The 20,013-nt window shown below is 42.7% G+C and overlaps 1 protein-coding gene across 2 annotated transcripts in view; it reads right to left on the bottom strand.

Annotated features, from left to right (window-relative positions):
• Window positions 1-20,013, bottom strand: part of PHACTR2 (phosphatase and actin regulator 2) — a 302,679-nt gene that overhangs the window by 245,436 nt on the left and 37,230 nt on the right. Inside the window, exon 2 of one of the 2 annotated variants that reach the window (XM_077289218.1) lies at window positions 17,335-17,411. The exons of the other annotated variant lie outside the window; for it this stretch is intronic. The gene's annotated coding sequence lies outside the window, so the exon portion shown is untranslated. The remainder of the gene's footprint in view (window positions 1-17,334; window positions 17,412-20,013) is intronic. 2 annotated transcript variants of the gene reach the window in all.

Genomic DNA, 20,013 nt, shown 5'->3' with positions numbered 1-20,013 from the left:
GTGCGCCCCCGGGTGCAAAAGTAAGTGCGCCCCCGGGTGCAAAAGTAAGTGCGCCCCCGGGTGCAAAAGTAAGTGCGCCCCCGGGTGCAAAAGTAAGCGCGCCCCCGGCCCCGGGTGCAAAAGTAAGCGCGCCCCCCAGTCCCGTGTGTGAAACATGCTGCTGTAAAGCTGGTAGCGCTGTTCAAGCACCATGTATTTCCTTCAGGAAATGCCCATCTAATATATAATTGCCTAGAATACTACTTCCTTCAATTTGTGCCAACTTCCGTGGCTTTGTCCGGAGCTAATGTCCGGAGATAATGTCCGGAGCTAATGTCCGGAGATAATGTCCGGAGCTAATGTCCGGAGCTAATGTCCGGAGATAAGTGACGTCACCAGTGTCCTACACCCAGGCAGAGCACAGGGGCCCCAGGCAGAACATGGGGCCCCAGGCAGAGCACAGTGGCCCCAGGCAGAGCACAGTGGCCCCAGGCAGAGCACAGGGGCCCCAGGCAGAACATGGGGCCCCAGGCAGAGCACAGGGGCCCCAGGCAGCATATGGGGCCCCAGGCAGAGCACAGGGGCCCCAGGCAGAGCACAGGGGCCCCAGGCAGCATATGGGGCCCCAGGCAGAGCACAGTGGTCCCAGGCAGAGCACAGGGGCCCCAGGCAGCCTATGGGGCCCCAGGCAGAGCACAGTGGCCCCAGGCAGAACATGGGGCCCCAGGCAGAGCACAGGGGCCCCAGGCAGCATATGGGGTCCCAGGCAGAGCACAGGGGCCCCAGGCAGCATATGGGGCCCCAGGCAGAGCACAGGGGCCCCAGGCAGCATATGGGGCCCCAGGCAGAGCACAGTGGCCCCAGGCAGAGCACAGGGGCCCCAGGCAGAACATGGGGCCCCAGGCAGAGCACAGGGGCCCCAGGCAGAGCACAGGGGCCCCAGGCAGCATATGGGGCCCCAGACAGAGCACAGCGATATTTTGGACCACTGTGCGGTGTTTCAGACCCCCTGTGTGATGTCTGGGGCCCTGTTCTTAAGTATATTAAAGATTAAAGTAACGTATATTAAAGTATATTATAGATCAAATTTGACACGTTTATGAGCACCATTGAGTGATATACTCAAGAATGACATAATTTTTCAACATTTTATGGTTTCAAACTGTAAACACTCAGAGTTTTTTTTACTTCAACCAGAAAACCTTAACGGTTCATAAAAAACTTGACTGTTCAGGATATGATAAAAGTCATAGTATTCTGAATCTTTAACTTATAAAGATACCTTTACATGGGGTGATTATTGGTTCCAGAGAGGCTTTCGGACGATAATCGTACACATGGCTGGTGACAGGACAATACAATATAAACGTTCAAAGGTAAACACTGATAACATTAAAATCTAATATATAATTGCCTAGAATACTACTTCCTTCAATTTGTGCCAACTTCCGTGGCTTTGTCCGGAGCTAATGTCCGGAGATAATGTCCGGAGCTAATGTCCGGAGATAATGTCCGGAGCTAATGTCCGGAGCTAATGTCCGGAGATAAGTGACGTCACCAGTGTCCTACACCCAGGCAGAGCACAGGGGCCCCAGGCAGAACATGGGGCCCCAGGCAGAGCACAGTGGCCCCAGGCAGAGCACAGTGGCCCCAGGCAGAGCACAGGGGCCCCAGGCAGAACATGGGGCCCCAGGCAGAGCACAGGGGCCCCAGGCAGCATATGGGGCCCCAGGCAGAGCACAGGGGCCCCAGGCAGAGCACAGGGGCCCCAGGCAGCATATGGGGCCCCAGGCAGAGCACAGTGGTCCCAGGCAGAGCACAGGGGCCCCAGGCAGCCTATGGGGCCCCAGGCAGAGCACAGTGGCCCCAGGCAGAACATGGGGCCCCAGGCAGAGCACAGGGGCCCCAGGCAGCATATGGGGTCCCAGGCAGAGCACAGGGGCCCCAGGCAGCATATGGGGCCCCAGGCAGAGCACAGGGGCCCCAGGCAGCATATGGGGCCCCAGGCAGAGCACAGTGGCCCCAGGCAGAGCACAGGGGCCCCAGGCAGAACATGGGGCCCCAGGCAGAGCACAGGGGCCCCAGGCAGAGCACAGGGGCCCCAGGCAGCATATGGGGCCCCAGACAGAGCACAGCGATATTTTGGACCACTGTGCGGTGTTTCAGACCCCCTGTGTGATGTCTGGGGCCCTGTTCTTAAGTATATTAAAGATTAAAGTAACGTATATTAAAGTATATTATAGATCAAATTTGACACGTTTATGAGCACCATTGAGTGATATACTCAAGAATGACATAATTTTTCAACATTTTATGGTTTCAAACTGTAAACACTCAGAGTTTTTTTTACTTCAACCAGAAAACCTTAACGGTTCATAAAAAACTTGACTGTTCAGGATATGATAAAAGTCATAGTATTCTGAATCTTTAACTTATAAAGATACCTTTACATGGGGTGATTATTGGTTCCAGAGAGGCTTTCGGACGATAATCGTACACATGGCTGGTGACAGGACAATACAATATAAACGTTCAAAGGTAAACACTGATAACATTAAAATCTAATATATAATTGCCTAGAATACTACTTCCGGCAATTTGTGCCAACTTCCGTGGCTTTGTCCGGAGATAATGTCCGGAGATAAGTGACGTCACCAGCGTCCTACACCCGCTCAGGGTGGACAAAGATATATGCCTTCGTGGTGCGCGGCACTTTTCTGATTGGTTGCCGCCTGCCGCGAGCGACCTATCAGAAATGTGCCGTACTGTCAAGAATTGTCAAGAGCTGGTGAGTGCAGCCATTTTTTGTTCTTTCTTACTATTATTTATTAATTGTATTATTCTTACATTTGAATAAATAAAGTATATATGGATTCTAGACTCCCGATTCTTTAGAATCGGGCTGCCATCTAGTTATTTATAATTGTCTAGGAATTGTGAAAAAGCGCACCTGGGGCATTAATCAAATGGCATATAGTTTTATTGTGTTTTTTTGCACTCACCTTGTAATGCTGTGAAACCACAGCTATTGAACAGCCTTAGATAACAATACCCAATCTGCTGCTGCTCCATTGGTCGAATAAATCAACGTTGACATATATATTTATCTAAAAAAAAAATACTAATATGCGGCACAGCTCATGAAGAATTCACAGGATTCAGATGAATAGAAATAGATTGCAGTTTTCCTGGCGCGTTTCTAGATCAAACGGACCTCTTCCTTAGGGAACTACAATACATTTATTGTGGTTCGCCTTATGAAGAGGTCCGTTTGACCTAGAAAGGGCCCGGGAAAACTACAATCTATTTCTATTCATCTGAATCCTGTGAATTTTTTTTACCAGAAGCACAGCATACCACATTTCTCCTTTTTGGTATAGAACAGTATTTATAAAGGAGATTGTCACAATCTCCTATGAGTTGTGAATATGTTTTCATTTTAAGAAAAATTTCAAATGTAATGGGAACCTGTCACTAGATTCATTTAGTTTGAATCATTGGCAGCAAGAATCAGGGCCTGGTTTCATGATTGCAGCCAGGTATATTGTACTCTAAGATTTCAAAGCGTTTCAAAGAAAACATGGTTTGAAAACTCATTTGGAGACCATAGGGAGAGATGTGATCAATCCGGAATGACTTCTTCCTGCCCTGGCTGGCCATTTTTGCCTTAGGTCTCTTTCACACTAGCGTCGTACGACGCACGTCGCAATGCGTCGTTTTGGAAAAAAACGCATCCTGCAAAATTGCTTGCAGGATGCGTTTTTTCTCCACAGACTTGCATTAGCGACGGATTGCCACACGTCGCAACCGTTGTGCGACGGTTGCATCGTGTTGCATCGGACCGTCGGCACTAAAAAACGTTACATGTAACGTTTTTTGGTGCGTCATGCCCACCCCCACCTCCCCGGACATCACAATGGGGCAGCGGATGCGTTGTAAAACTGCATCCGCTGCCCCCGTTGGGTTTTTAACTCACAGTTTGCGTCGGTACGTCGCAACGTCGCATTGCGACGTGCGTCGTACGACGCTAGTGTGAAAGTAGCCTTAGCTGGCTTCTTTCCGTCCTGTGCTACGTAATTGACAGGTCTCCTCCATATGTGTAAATAGGGAGAAACCTTTTAATCATCTGAACTAAGGTGTGGATATTTTTTTTTATTTATCTAAAAAAGGCAACCCCCCTCCCCAAAACAGTGATTTGATGGGGTTTTGTAAAGTAGTATTACCTGTGTAAATAAGAAGTCTAAAGCAGCAGTTTAGTTATTTTATTGTATTCAATATTGTAATTAGTCCCCTAATTCGTAAAATTCTGCTAATCCTTATATATTATTTCTAAACACTCTTTTTTGGTGATTACTTTGCATATCCGTTCATACTGCACACACACAAATGATACACCATTTGAAAGGTAAACTTGCCCCCTTCAGCAAGAAAATAGCCAAACAAACCACACATCCACGATGTGATCACAAAATACAATTTAGACATTAATTTTCATAAACCTGCAGTAAGAAAAAATGTCCTGCAGGTAGCACCACACTACCCCAAAGCACACTACCACAAAGCTGCTTACAGACATCACAAACAAATCCTAACATTTGCCTTGGGGGCTTTCCAGCTTGCTGAACTCCTTGCCCAGCTGATTTCAGGCACATTGGAGGATTGCACATTTCACTGCAGGTCAGTCACATATGCAAACATATTTGTAAACATGCATTGCTTTTTCAGTGATTACTTCGCCCCCCCCCCCCCCACACACAAATGGTGAGTCACATATGCAAACACATTTGTAAACATGCACTGCTTTTTCGGTAATTACTTCGCCCCACACACACAAATAATTCACCATTTGAAAGGTAAATTTGCCCCCTTCAACAAGAAAAGACACAAACCACACATTCACGATTTGATCAATAAATACAGTATAAACTTTCATTTTTCAGAAACCTGCAGAAAAAAAACAATAATCTGCAGGTGGCACCACAACCTCAAGTTGCTCCGTTTATACTCCACCAACCCACACAAATGATACACTATTTCAAAGGTCAAATTACCTGCAGGTGGCATTTGCCTTGGGGTCTTTCCAGCTTGCCGAAGTGCTTGCCCAGCCTATTTCAGGAAAATTTGAGGATTGCACACTTCACTGCATGTGAGTCACATGTGCAAACACATTTATAAACATGCACTGCTTTTTCAGTGATTACTTCGCCCCACACACACACAAATAATACACCATTTGAAAGGTAAACTTGCCCCCTTCAGCAAGAAAAGACACAAACAAACCACACATTCACGATTTGATCAATAAATACAGTTTAAACATTCATTTTACCTGCAGGTTATCCTGCAGGTGGCACCACGACCTCAAGACTTTTTTTTACCTCTATTTATCAAACCAATTTCTTGTATTACCAATCTACATATATAAATACCTCTCTGTGTTCATCATCTCATTAAATATATTAACATTTGACCAGCTTGATGTTCCTGAAATTGCCTGCGCCACCGACAACCAATGTGCGAAAATGTTGCACGGGCCAACTAGTATTCCCTTATTTAGTTTTTATTATCTTAAAATTCATGTTATACTTCAGTTAGGTCATGTGACTTCATGTTGACTCCCTGGGAATTAAATGACTATGTTCTCTAATGGCTGTCAGCATCTGAGTCACCAGAACTGACTATATGATGACATTGCATGAACTGTACCACTGAAGTTCTCCACAGGACAAAACCGAAACAGCCATCACAGTTACTGATGGTAACTGCACAGCTTTTGTCAGACATTTTAGTGTAGGAGATAACAGTTCACCCCTCCGACTGCATAGTTATATGCTATTAGCTTATGTAGGGGGTAATAGCAAGAAGCACAATCACACTGTCTCCACATCAGGTAGAGATAGTACTGAGAAGAAAAGCAAGGAGTAGACCGACAATCTTGTTAGACTTTGAAGAGTTGGTGAAGAAAGTAAAGGAACTGGATTCACAGGTATTTTTTTCTTCTATCCTTCCAGTAGACAGGCATGGCACCAGGAGATGGAACAGGATCCTTGATGCGAACAACTGGCTAAGACGATGGTGCAGATAATAAGGATTCGGATACCTGGACCATGGTGTGAATTACCTGTATGACGGACTCCTCACCAGAGACGGACTACACCTCCACAAACCTGGGAAACACACATTAGCCAGAAGACTTTCTACACTCATCAGGATGGTGTTAAACTAAAAGAAGAGGGGACGAAAATGAAAACGTTAGACACGAACATGAAGCCAGAAAATATACTGATGAAGGATATGAGGTGCGGCAAAGAAAACTCAAGACAACATACTCAGAAGGGAGGTAAGAAAATTTCTAGAACAATCCACAGGGAGGAGATTGGTACAAAACAAAATCCTCTAAACTGCATTCTTGCAAATGCCAGAAGTCTGACAAACAAGATGGAAGAACTTGAAGCAGAAATATCTACAGGTAACTGTGACATAGTGGGAACTACCGAGACATGTTTATGTGATGCCACAGGGTCCTCGTCTACACAGTGACATTGCTTTCCTCACTGGGAGAGTGATGTTACGCTTGAAAGCGATGAAGGATATCTCTTTATCAGATAACCACAATGCACACAACATGTTCACACTCCAGGCCACAAGGGGGAGCTTTTGATCCTATTCTTAGGTGACTCCCCTATATATATTGTGGTTTGGAGGGAAAGTAAGGGTACCGTCACACAGTGCCATTTTGATCGCTACGACGGTACGATTCGTGACGTTCTAGCGATATCATTACGATATCGCAGTGTCTGACACGCAGCAGCGATCAGGGATCCTGCTGAAAATCGTACGTCGTAGCAGATCGTTTGGAACTTTCTTTCGTCGCTTGATCACCCGCTGACATCGCTGGATCGTTGTGTGTGACAGCGATCCAGCGATGTGTTCGCTTGTAACCAGGGTAAACATCGGGTAACTAAGCGCAGGGCCGCGCTTAGTAACCCGATGTTTACCGTGGTTACCAGCGTAAACGTAAAAAAAACAAACCGTACATACTTACATTCCGGTGTCTGTCCTCCGGCGTCTCAGCTTCTCTGCAGTGTGAGCGCCGGCCAGCCAGAAAGCGAGCACAGCGGTGACGTCTGACGTCACCGCTCTGCTTTCCGGCCGCTGTGCTTACACAGTGGAGAGAAGCTGAGACGCCGGAGGACAGACACCGGAATGTAAGTATGTAGTGTTTGTTTTTTTTACGTTTACGCTGGTAACCAGGGTAAACATCGGGTTACTAAGCGCGGCCCTGCGCTTAGTAACCCGATGTTTACCCTGGTTACCCGGGGACTTCGGCATCGCTCCAGCGCCGTGATTGCAAAGTGTGACCGCAGTCTACGATGCTGGAGCGATAATCATACGATCGCTGCGACGTCACGGATCGTGCCGTCGTAGCGATCAAAATGGTACTGTGTGACGGTACCCTTAGACAGATAGTGCCAGAGAGCAGACTGGAGCAGTCTGAGGCAGGAAGAACGTATGAGGAGCCGTGCAGCCACGAGAAAGTGCTGCAGCTCCAGGACAGAGATACAGAACAAAAGGACATTGTTCAGTGAGCATGTAGGAGAGCGAAGCACAGGAGAGTGATATCAGGGGAGACCAGCTGCAAAGGAGCTGCCTCCCTCTGAAGCGCAGATAACCGGTAGCCAGAATACCAAGGTAGTAAGGGACTCTACGACTTACAGCAGGAGACCAGCAGGACAGCTGAACTGTAAGTTACCTGTCCGCCCTAATACCCAGGAGGCACAGTGACATATAGAGCCCGGGTCATGATAGAGATCCTGTAAAAAGGCTCGAGTCACCTGCCACACAAATTGTGTCCTATCCTATGTGGGGGACAGAGAGAAGAACTGTGAGGACCTTATCAGAAGCCATAGGCAGTAAGGGACTACAACACCACCACGCTAGAGGAAGGCTTTCATCTCCACCTGGAAAAGGGGACTCCCAACTTGCCTCCAAGCTGGTCAGACTCTGCCTATCCTGTGATTTGGTACCCTGGACTGTGGCTGCCTTGAAGTCTTCAGTAAACAAGGTAAAAAGACTGCAAGCCTGTGTCCTTGTTCCTTAGTGCACCATTCACCATCATCTTCCATCTACACACCGGGAGCCCTGGGGTTATACTTCACCTGTGGGAAGTTATACCATCTAGCTGCCATAACAGCACCCTAGAGGACCCCTTAAAGCAGCGACGGTCCCCACTGACCAAATACCACAGGTGGCATCGCGAACATAAACTTTATTCAATCTCCCTTTTACATGGGCTCCCAGGGCCACAGACCGGGTCGCCACAGTGACATCCCCCTGTGAACACCGGACCCGGTACCGGGTACCTCACGGCCCTGGCGGGAGACTCATTTACATGAAAGCTATGACTGGGCAGTTAACTTACAGGGTTACAGTTTGATTAGAAAGGATCGTAAAAGTTGGAGAGGAGGAGAGGTTTATCTTTATGTAAAGTCTTGTCTAAAGTCCACTTTAAGGGAGGATATTAGCAAAGGGAATGAGGATGTCGAGTCCATATGAGTCAAAATACATGGAGGGAAAAATAGTAACAAAATTCTCATTGGGGTCTGTTACAAACCCCCAAATATAACAGAAATCATGGAAAGTATACTACTAAGGCAGATAGATGAAGCTGCAACCCATAATGAGGTCCTGGTTATGGGGGACTTTAACTACCCGGATATTAACTGGGAAACAGACCTGCGAAACTCATGAAGGCAACAGGTTTCTGCTAATAACCAAGAAAAATTATCTTTCACAATTGGTGCAGAATCCAACCAGAGGAGCAGCACTTTTAGACCTGATACTATCTAATAGACCTGACAATATCAAATCTGCAGGTCGTCAGGCATCTAGGAAATAGCGACCACAATATTGTATAGTTTCACTTGTCTTTCGCTAGGGGGACTTGTCAGGGAGTAACAAAAACACTGAACTTTAGGAAGGCAAAGTTTAACTAGCTTAGAGATGCCCTTAATCTGGTTGACTGGGACAATATCCTCAGAAATAAGAATACAGATAATAAATGGGAAATGTTTAAAGGGAAGGTTTTCTTGTAGTTTGCTTTTTTGTGAAATTAAGCTTAACATAGTAATTAAAATGTGTTAATGTAATGTTTGCACTGTTTGCAAACATTTCTATATGAAAAATATTATATATTTTATTACAAATATATAGTTATAATTACCACTAGGGGGAGCATTTTCCGTTTTAGACCTCAAGCAGCCATAGTAAGACTTGGAAAGTGGATTGACTAAAAAGGGTCTGATGACACAGACAGATGGTGACTCAAGGGTTGAAGCCCAAGGCCAACATAAGACACCTCTCCATTACTAATACTATAGTTATATGGTAAATAAAGACACAGCAAGTATAAAGTCCTTTATTTGAAATAAAACAAAACACACTTTTCCATTTTTATTTAAAAATAACAAACACAGTTATACTCACCTAATGCCTAAATCCATTGAATCTCTCATATCCTGTAATAAAACAATATTAAAATAAAAATAAAAATATCCCTCGCCTCTCCGTTATTCTGTCCCATGCCATAATCCATGTCTGGGGGATAAATAGTTTTCAACCTGGATGGTGCCAAGATGTGACCGTCCAGGCTGAGAAACACTAGTGAATGAGCTGCTGCAAGCGCAGCATCATTGACCAGCGGTGACATCATCATGGTTACAGCCAGTCAGTGAGGCTGCGTTCCCAGCTCTCCCTGTAGCTCTGATGTAGATCTGATGTCAGTAACCCCCCCCTTCTTCCTCATTCTGTATGTCAGCCATGTTAACAAGTACATGTGTGTCACGATCTCCACTCTGTTACTGTCGGCTATGTTACTTTGTTTGGAGGCTGTCAGTCTGTTTTGGTTGTGCTGGGTCTGTACTGCAATCATCTGTGTTCACTTTTCTTGATTAGTCTTCTACTTAAGCATGCTAGCTCCTCCATCCAGTGTCAATCATCCACTTGCTGCTGCCTGTGTAAGACTGATCCCTCTGTGCTCTGTGCCTGACCCAGCCTGACTTTATTCCCTTCCCAGACTTAGTCTATTGGCCTGTGACCTGACTTCTCTTGTGCCTGCTCCCTTTAAACTGTTTTGTCTTTCTGGATTTCCTGACCTCGGCTCGTGAATTGGATTTCGTCTCTGACTTCCCCTGGTTGTACTGTGCCATTTCCTGGACTTGACCTCAGATTGTTTGACCTCCCTTTACTTATTCAGTAAGTAGTATATATTTTTACTGTCTGTTATTGTAGTCTTTCTCTTCACTTCAGGGACTAATATTTCCTGTGGTGACTCGTGTCACATTGTGTCTGCATCTCTGGTTCAGAATAAGTTCAAGTTCAAAATGTGCATAACTAGAAGAATTCAACTTGAAAATATACTTTCTTCTAGAATCTTCACACATGCTTCTACAGTTGAGTCAATCTATCTGATGAAACCACTTCATGAGTAACGGTACATAGAGAGCCACAGAAATGGTCTCTCAAGCGCCCACACACTCAGCCTAGATATGGAGTCAGAATAGTAACTGTTGTTCTAAAACGAAGAAACTTTGTACTATAATCAGAGAAATTTGTTTTTTTTTTCTGTCAGGACTGATCTTTCATTCTCAAAATTCTCAATTCCCAGATAAAATCTGTTTTCAGTGAATACAGATTTTCCTATCACTGAGATAAGAGATGCCAGTTGGTGCCTATAAAGTTCTATTTAGAAGGGAGGGGAAGGAGGGAGGAACGTTGCCTCTAGCTCCTCCCTTGTATGTTAGTCAGTTATCTTGAGTCATTGGGATGTTCTATCAGCATAGTATTGAATGACATCCTTCCAACATGAATTCTTCATATTAATGCTGGCAGAATGTCAATCACTCGGTACTGGGTATATACCGAGTGAGTGACATGATAGAAGGATGTCAATCACAATGTACTGGGTATGTTTGCAGTATTAACTCCTTGGCTCTGCCATGCTAGGAGGATGTCAATCACTCAGTACTGTTTGCAGCAGTGACTCTGTGTCTGTTCCATAATAGGATGATGTCAATCATTCGGTACTGGGTATGTTTGCAGTAATGACTCTGTGACTCTGCCATGATGGATGTCAGTCACTATGTACTGGGAGTGTTTGTAGCCATGACTCCATGACTCTGCCTTGCTTAAAGAATGTCAATCAGTCGGTACTGGGTATGTTTGCAGTAATGACTCGTTGACTCTGCCATGCTAGGAGGATAGAAGGATATTAATCACTTGGTACTGGGTATATTTGCAGCATTGACTGCTTGGCTCTGCCATCCTAGGAGGAGGTCAATCACTTGGTACTGGGTATGTTTGCAGCATTGACTCCTTGGCTCTGTTATGCTAGGAGGATGTCAATCACTCGGTACTGTTTGCAGCAATGACTCTATGGCTCTGCCATGCTAGGAGGATGTCAATCGCTCAGTACTGGGTATGTTTTCAGTAATGACACGGTTACTCTGCCATGATGGATGTCAGTCACTCTATACGACGAGTGTTTGTAGCGATGACTCCATGACTCTGCCTTGCTTGAAAAATGTCAATCACTCAGTACTGGGTATGTTTTCAGCAATGACTCCGTGGCTCTGTCATGCTAGGAGGATGTCAATCACTCAGTACTGGGTATCTTTGCAGCAATAATCTGTTGCTCTACCATGCTAATGCCATGATGACTTATGATAACTGAATAACATACAAGGCAATGAAAATGTAAAGCTTAACGTCAAAAGAGACAGCTTTTATAAAACATGATTGTGTTTAGTATTCATTAACCTGCAGCTGCTCACATATTCCCTTTAAAACGATTTTTCCCCAACACCAAGCACAGAAAGGAGGTTTCCAATATAATAAAAACATTCATACAGAAAATAGCATGAGAGGTACTTGATGTACAAATTATACATACAAATATAAATTTTAGTTTCACTTCATTTTTTTTACATTATATTCTTTCCAGCCAATGGGCAAACAGTAAAATATGTGGATAATCCAATTGCATACATATTTTTGAGCAAAGTCATTATGGCTTGAATATAAATAAAGGCTTACATAATGAATGACATGACTACGGTCTACAGGAAGAACACTACCACTTACAGTATATTTAGTAGGCCAAATAAAGGTAAATTCTCTATCTAGGAAGGTCTCTAGTACGGCCTTGACATGTCATGAGACCTTTAATTAATATTTTATTGGTCTTCCCGGAAAAGCTTTTGAAAGAACACGTAATACTACAATTATACAGGGGCTCTCATGTTGGAAGGCCAAGTTATTGACATTTGGCAGAAAGCACATGATGTGCGCCATCACAGGGACATGAGAGGCCTGTGAATGAAACAAGATACCCTTCCATTGATTTTAGATTATCGAGGACCTGCCTCATAAACTCATTGCAACAATCTATTTGGAAAAAGTAAATTGCTTTGATCCTGTGCACAGAGACATCTTCGTTCATTAGCAGCATTCTCTGTACTTTGGACAATTACCAACATTGTAAAAGCTTATTTGGCAGAAGAATCCTCTTCACTTGATTCGGTCACCATAACAGTTGATTTGTTTGCACATTTCATAAGGAATTATTGTAATACATTTACAAGAGGTTGGAATATTTACAGCTTTCATCAATAGCTTTGATTTAAAGGGAATCTGTCAGTAAGATCAACTCCTCCCCCAAAAATCGCATATACAGCTCTGGCAAAAATTAAGAGACCACCACATCAAAAACCTGTCATGGGCAGCCCAATCTCCAGACCTGAACCCATTGAAAACCTCTGGAATGTAATCAAGAGGATGATGGATAGTCACAAGCCATCAAACAAAGAAGAACTCCTTACATTTTTGCGCTAGGAGCAGTGTGAAAGACTGGTGGAAAGCATGCCAAGACACATGAAAGCTGTGACTAAATATCATGGTTATTCCACAAACTATTGATTTATGAACTCTTCCTGAGTTAAAACATTAGTATTGTTGTTTCCAAATGATTATGAACTTGTTTTCTTTGCATTATTTGAGGTCTGAAAGCACTGTTTGTTTTTTGAATTTTGACCATTTTTCTTTGTTCGAAAAAAAATGCAAAATGTATTGCTTGGAAATTCGGAGACATGTCAGAAGTTTATAGAATAAATGAACAATTTACATTTTGCTCAAAAATATACCTATAAAGAGAAAAATCAGACAAACTGAACATTTTGCAGTGGTCTCTTAATTTTTGTCAGATCTGTATATGGTTATTTAGGTCTCTGAAATGCAACCTTATATCTTCTATCTGTGATTAGCATTCTCATTCATATGCAAATGAGGCATTAAGTGCTCAGGATTTGGAGCTCCTAACAAGGCACAGCCTGCCCAGGTTGTCCCCATCCCCCCCGCCCCTCAGAAGCATTTTTATCTTGATTGATAGCTCTTTGTATGATTTCCTGACCTCACAAAGTCAGAGAGAGATCAATCAAGCTAAAGAGGCTGGTGCTGGTTAGGGAAACAATCTTGGGAAGCATAGGCTTGCGAAGTGCTCAATCACGCCCAGAGCACAGAGCACTTAAGAACTCATTTGATATGAATTGATACACTAATTACAACAGATTAAAATGTCAAATACATTGATACCTTTAAATCTTCCAAAACTTTGCATACTTACATATGCAGTTTTGGGAAATTGATCTTACTTGTCAGATCATCTTTCAAGTTATTAATAGGTCCATTTTACCTAGCTCCAAAATTGTGCATGAGTGATTGAACTGCCTAAATATTAGCTTTTTCTGCACTTTTATTAGTAGGAGAATAACTAGACTTAGTAGAGTATAAAAGCAAAGTCTGGAAAGCTACCAGTGCCCCTCACCTTTTCACAGATTACTGGGCATTTGGCTGAGGTTACAAATATATATTAAATGTGTTATAATTTGCATACTGTCTGGTGGTTCGATATTTGAGGATCCTTTTCTATCCCAGCACCTGATGAATTTTCCATGTAGACAACTGAGGCACATGGCATTGTAGTTCTCACACTATGTTAGTTGATATAAAATGAAGAAATGTAAAGTGTGATGTCCCATATATCTGTAGACAGATTTTCTTGTCTCAATGGGGTAAATGGGCTGCATAAATAATTCAGGTCTTCAATAATTGGGGCCAATAGTGTAGCATTGCATACCAAATGAAGTATATGGAATACCAGGCTACAGTTATAAGCCACATTTATATGAATATATTTACATCCAGGTGTTTCTTGTTGGAATTACGTTGCTACACGCTCTTTACCTGTCCAATCAATGCCAACTATTTGAGGTAACAGCATGTTCATTTTTCATTCATTCTTAAATTCTATGAGCATTACCAGAGAAACAGCACATCAGAGATATGGGAAGACATGGTCTAGAATTATTTTCTGGAAATGCAATTTTTCTCTATAGCATACAGACAATTGACAGCTGCTCTTTTGAAGTCATTAAAGATATATATATATATATATATATATATATATATATATATATATATATATATATATATATATATATATTAAATGTGTGTATATGGGCATGTAATGTAATGTGAGTGTAATTTGGTACGCTCACATTATATTACATGGACATACACACACATTTACGGAATAAAAAAGTTATTGGAAATGCTACTTTAATCACAACCACTACAATATCAATGAGCACAAATATTTTTTACTTTGTGGATTAATAGAGAAAAACAAATACTTAGCTAGATCAATATTTTTCTAAAACTGTGTATCTGCCTTAGGTTATAGTTATATAGGTTATTTAGTTGCAATTGACAAGAAAAAGCTGCAATTCTGAATAAGAGCTCCCTCACATGGTAGAACAAAGTGCATGGAGCCGGAATGGTGCCACATGGATTTTATGAGGCTAGTGAACATAAGGATGTGTATTATCAACTACCAATGCATGAGCTAAATCACTACCATTGGTGGTTTGGATGTGGACACAGAATCCCAAGAAGCAAAGGTATATATCCTGGGTCAAGGCAGCGTCAACTTTGCAAACAAGGTCAGAAAGTATGAAGGAGCTTGTGAAGCAATTAGTACAAATACAGCAGCAAATGCATCAACAGCAGCATCTGCATCAGCAGCAAATGACTCACTTAGTGTAAATTGACCGGGACAAGGAGACTGCACTTTCTGTCAGCCAAGTGAGGCAAACAATACAGAAGGTCTTGAAATAAATGACTCGAGGACGATGTCAAAGTTTTACTAACTGTATTTGAGAGGGTGGCAGACAGGGAGAAACTGACCCAGGAGCAATTATTGGAGGTCCTGCTGCCATATCTTACTGGGGAACCACAGAAGGCATTTATAACCTTGCCCTGCAGGATGCCAAGGAGTACAATAAGCTCAAGGTGGAGATTATGGCATTTTCAGGTGTAACTCTGACAGCTTGAGCGCAACGGGTGCACCTCTGATGCTACCAAAAGGAATAGCCTCTCCATTCTCAGATGCTTGACCTGTTACACCTGGTGCAAAACTGGCTGCAGTGGGAGACCTGTTCAGTGGCACAGATTGTTGAAAGAGTTGTAGTGGACCTATTTATTCATTCACTACCTAAATCCATGCAAGTCAGGATTTCCCAGGGAGATCCCCAGAATGCAGATGACATAGTAAGTCTGGTGGAAAGATACTTGAAGGGGAGAACTCCCTGAGCAGTCAAGGGAGCCCAATTTCACTTGCCAGTGATACCCAAAAGAAGTGGACCAAGACTACGTCTGAGGGGAGCACAAAGACACAGGAGAGGTCAGAGCCAGGTTCAAGAGGTACATCTCATCACATTGTCTGTTGGAGGTGTCGTGTCCCAGTTTATATATCAGCCCATTGTCAATTGACCTCATACCCTATGGACTGCAGCAACATGCGGCAGTGCTCCTACTTCACCTAACCTGCCGGCAGCGCTGTTCCTCATCCTGGCTAGATGTGTCAGGAATGCCAGGTGACTGTGTGCGGTGCCCAAGGAAAAGGACTACTGGACTCAGGGAGGTTAGTGACCCTGGTAGCGGCCACACTTCCACATGTGCCAGTCCCTGGGAAGGTGGTAGGCATCAGGTGTATTCATGGAGACACCAAGAACTTTCCTGTGTTCAGGGTTGACATTGACACAGACTGTGATTCCGTTTCCAACACAGTGGGAGTAGTCAAAACCTTGTCGTATCCTGTAGTAGTCGGTCATGATTTTCTGATGTTTTGGGATTTGTGAGGTAAAGCTTTACTGTCTTGTAGCTTTATTGATAACCAGTTCCCAACTGAAGAAATCTTGTCACATGCAACGGCTGATGAGCTTCCGTTGTCGATACTCATTGGCAACAATGATGAGAAATCTTCCCATGAAGCCAATATTCCTGAGTTGGAGGTGTACAGGGGAAACTTTGGAACTGCCCAACTCAGGGACTTCATTAAAAAAACACTTGGGGAAAATTAAGGGTGCTAAATGTTGTTCTCTAGGAATCAGGAATCGGTGTTCAGGTAATGATCAGTTATGTCAATGGACCTAGGAGATGGGCCAGGCAAAAGAGTATCTCCTCAAGGCATGATCCAAGGGTATAGTTCGTTGACTCTGGTGAAATGGACTATACTGTTGAAGTATTCGAAATGGTTGGTGAGGGCCACTCTAAAGTTTACCAACCAAAGAAATGGAAGACCCCCACCAGATATGTCATATCAGCTTGGTCAACACTTGGCGGGATGGGGTTCACGATTGGTGGGGTGAAGATGCCCAGTCCCCGACTTTGGGCAGAGGTGAAGGGTATGTTGTAGATAAGCAGCTGGCAGAATCCTATGTAGGAGATCCCTCAAGTGTTAATAGGACCAATATATGGATCCAAGGTTGTTAGGAATGATTTGATGAGATGGGTGGAATTATTCATTTCCATCCTTCAATTCAGTAGGTGCAACTGGTTTGAAAAGGCAGCCGATGTGTTCATTCCTTGTATGAGAGTAGAGGGCCAAACACCTCTGGTATATGGGTCTATTTATGCAAGGTGGAAAACCTTTGAAGGTGCTTAGCCTCTGCAAGAGCATTGGACTTTAAATATTGAGCAGCTGAACAACTCTGTTTCTCATACTGCTGCATGCACTCTGTTTTATTATTTTCTGTTAATGGAGTTAATAAACCTTCCTGTAAGACAAGAAACTGCATGCATATCTGTGTGAGTGCTGCCAACTACCAACAAGCTAAATCCACACAGAACGTAATGACTGATATGAGTGCTGTATCATGTCTCCATGCAATTCATTAGGCCTGGCACTTATCCATGCAGTTAGTGTAATTAGTAACTGTATGAACAAAAACATTAAATTACCTTTAAATTTTGAATGTACCAAATTCCATTCTGTATTCAGGCCAAGATTTTTATCAACATCCAGTTTCAGTCCAATCCTAAAAAAATGTTCCAAACAAAATCAGAATACTGATTTTACTATACAAGAGGAGAATATTATCTAATGAGATACACAGAATTCTTTGCCAAACACATCCGATAAAAGAAACATGTGCTGGACCTCAGAAAGTCAATACAACACCATGAATAAAGGTACAGTACAAAATATTGACATCTTTTAGTCCTTTTAACAGAATATATGATACATAATAAAGTTTGACTTTTCTGGTGCTCTGCTGTAACTGTGGGGAGGAGGTGCATGCGGCTATTTAATTTGGCTGGAGAAATTCACAAGTGCGAATCTGCTCTTGCAATGGCTGTTTTTTTGACGGGGGGTCCTGATGTGATCCCCTTCTGTAATGTCCACATGATAAGACATGACAACCCTTAGCTGGCCATATTATTTTGTAACGCTGTATAATAACTCAATCAAAGATAGGAGATAGCACAAACTGGGCTGGGAACCTAACTTTTAGATATAGAGTTACATAACATATTAACATAGTAACATAGTTATTAAGGTTGAAGGACTCTGGAACCACTTCTTTAAGCTTGAAGGAACACTTTAAGTCCATCTAGTTCAACCCATAGCCTAACCTAACATGCCCTAACATGTTGATCCAGAGGAAGGCAAAAAAAAGAACATGTTTCTTCATTAAATATCGTAGTAATGATGGCAAGAGAAGGCTTTCCCCATTAACTCAACCAGACAAGAAAACCTAACTTGTAGGATTTAGAGGTAATTAACCTGTGTTCACTTAAGCTTTCTGAAGCACAATGTGACGTACTTAAATTGGGTTTAACGTTTATACTTAGTGAATGATTTGATTTTTTCACAGCCCTGAAGACTTACACCTTTTTTGTTGTAAATTAATTGTCCACAAACTACATCATTGGTCTGACAGTGACCTGAAAATTGATAGTGACATTGAATGGGAAACTTTGGCGGCATTAGAAGATCCTTAGGGAACAGATATCTGGGGTAAGAGAACATTTTCTTAAATCCTTAGTTCCATGCTCAACTGTTTTACTCCCTTTCTTTCTCTTTCCACAGATTGAGATTTTCATCAAGATGGCGGTTGAAGAATTCAAACAAATTCCCAAGAAAATGCTTAATGATACCTTGACTAAACATAAGAGGGGGTGCACCAATCAAACTCAAATCCTTTGATGATGTAGTTATAAAGGTGACTGACAAAGGAGGGAATGTCGTGATCTGGACCGTGGAGAAATATGAACAAGAGGCCTTCCTTCAACTGAAAAACAGGGATACTTAGCAACAACTTCCATGTAGTCATCTCACCCATTTTTTGAAGACTTTGCAACAGATCTTAGATTGAGCCCTGGAAGAGGAAATTATATCCAAAAGAATTTTTGATGGGCTCTGTACGAAATTCCCCAAGATACCAAATTTCTATTTACACCCCAAGGTCCATAATAACTCCCAGAACCCCCTTCAACATCCGATTGTCTCTGGCATGCGAGGGCTTTGTGACCCAGTATGTCGTTTCATTGATCACTATTTGAAACTTTTGGTCAAGACTTTGCCCTTCTATGTCAGAGACACTGCAGACATTCTGAACAAAATTGATGGGATTTATTTGGAATCTAACATGATCCTTGTGTCAGCTGACATCGAATCATTGTGCACGTTCATAAGACACGAGGATGGTCTTAGGGTGGCCCATTTTTTTCTTGAAACAAGCAACCTTGACCCTGCACTACGTGAACTTATTTTGGAATTACCGCAATATATTTTTATCCATAACTTTTTCGTTTTCAAGGACCAATTTTATTTGCAGGGGCTGGACACTGCAATAGGCGTGGCTTGTGCCCCATCCTATGCAAATTTATTTCTCAGCTTCTGGGAAAGGAACATTTTTTAGGACGATGAACTTTGTAATGTTGACCATGTGCAACTCTTGCTACGCTATATAGGACCTATTCATTTGTCAGGGGTCTGAACTAGATTGGAAAGCCTTTCTGGGCCAACTCAATATTAACATCTTTAGCAATAGACTGACCAACAAGTACAAAATGAGACAATTAGAATTTTCAGACATAAAGATTCATTTTGAAAATGATGGACATATTCTGACCGATGCATTTAGGAAAAGCAGTTCATTTAATGTGCTCTTACATTCTGGTTCAACTCATACACATTCCGCGATGAGTCATTCCAACTGGTCAATTTTGTAGAATGATGCGCATTTGTTCCCCAGAATTATTTGAACAACATGGCATGGACCTTAAATCTAGATTCAAAGCAAGGGGGTACAACCATAGAAGCATCAAACAGGCATATCAAAAAGCTAGGAGGACACCCCATGTAAAACTCTTGATGACAAAAATAGAGGAAAAAAGGTTGGGGACAGAACAAAAAAAAAATCAGCTTTATTTCCACCTACACTTGTCTATGGGATAGTATCCGCTATGCTCTTAATTATTGATCCATTTTAAAAACTGATTCAACACTGGCTAATTTCTTACCTGACCTCTTTTGACAGCTAGAAGGAACAAACATTTTAATGGCCATCTTGTAAAAAGCCACTATGTGGCTATACAATGAACTTCTTTAGTTCCAAAGGACCAAAATGTGGA

Source organism: Ranitomeya variabilis, chromosome 2 (assembly GCF_051348905.1).
Source record: "Ranitomeya variabilis isolate aRanVar5 chromosome 2, aRanVar5.hap1, whole genome shotgun sequence".
Taxonomy (NCBI): domain Eukaryota; kingdom Metazoa; phylum Chordata; class Amphibia; order Anura; family Dendrobatidae; genus Ranitomeya; species Ranitomeya variabilis.
Note: the sequence above shows the minus strand (reverse complement) of the source record. Positions and strands in the feature narration are given on the sequence as shown.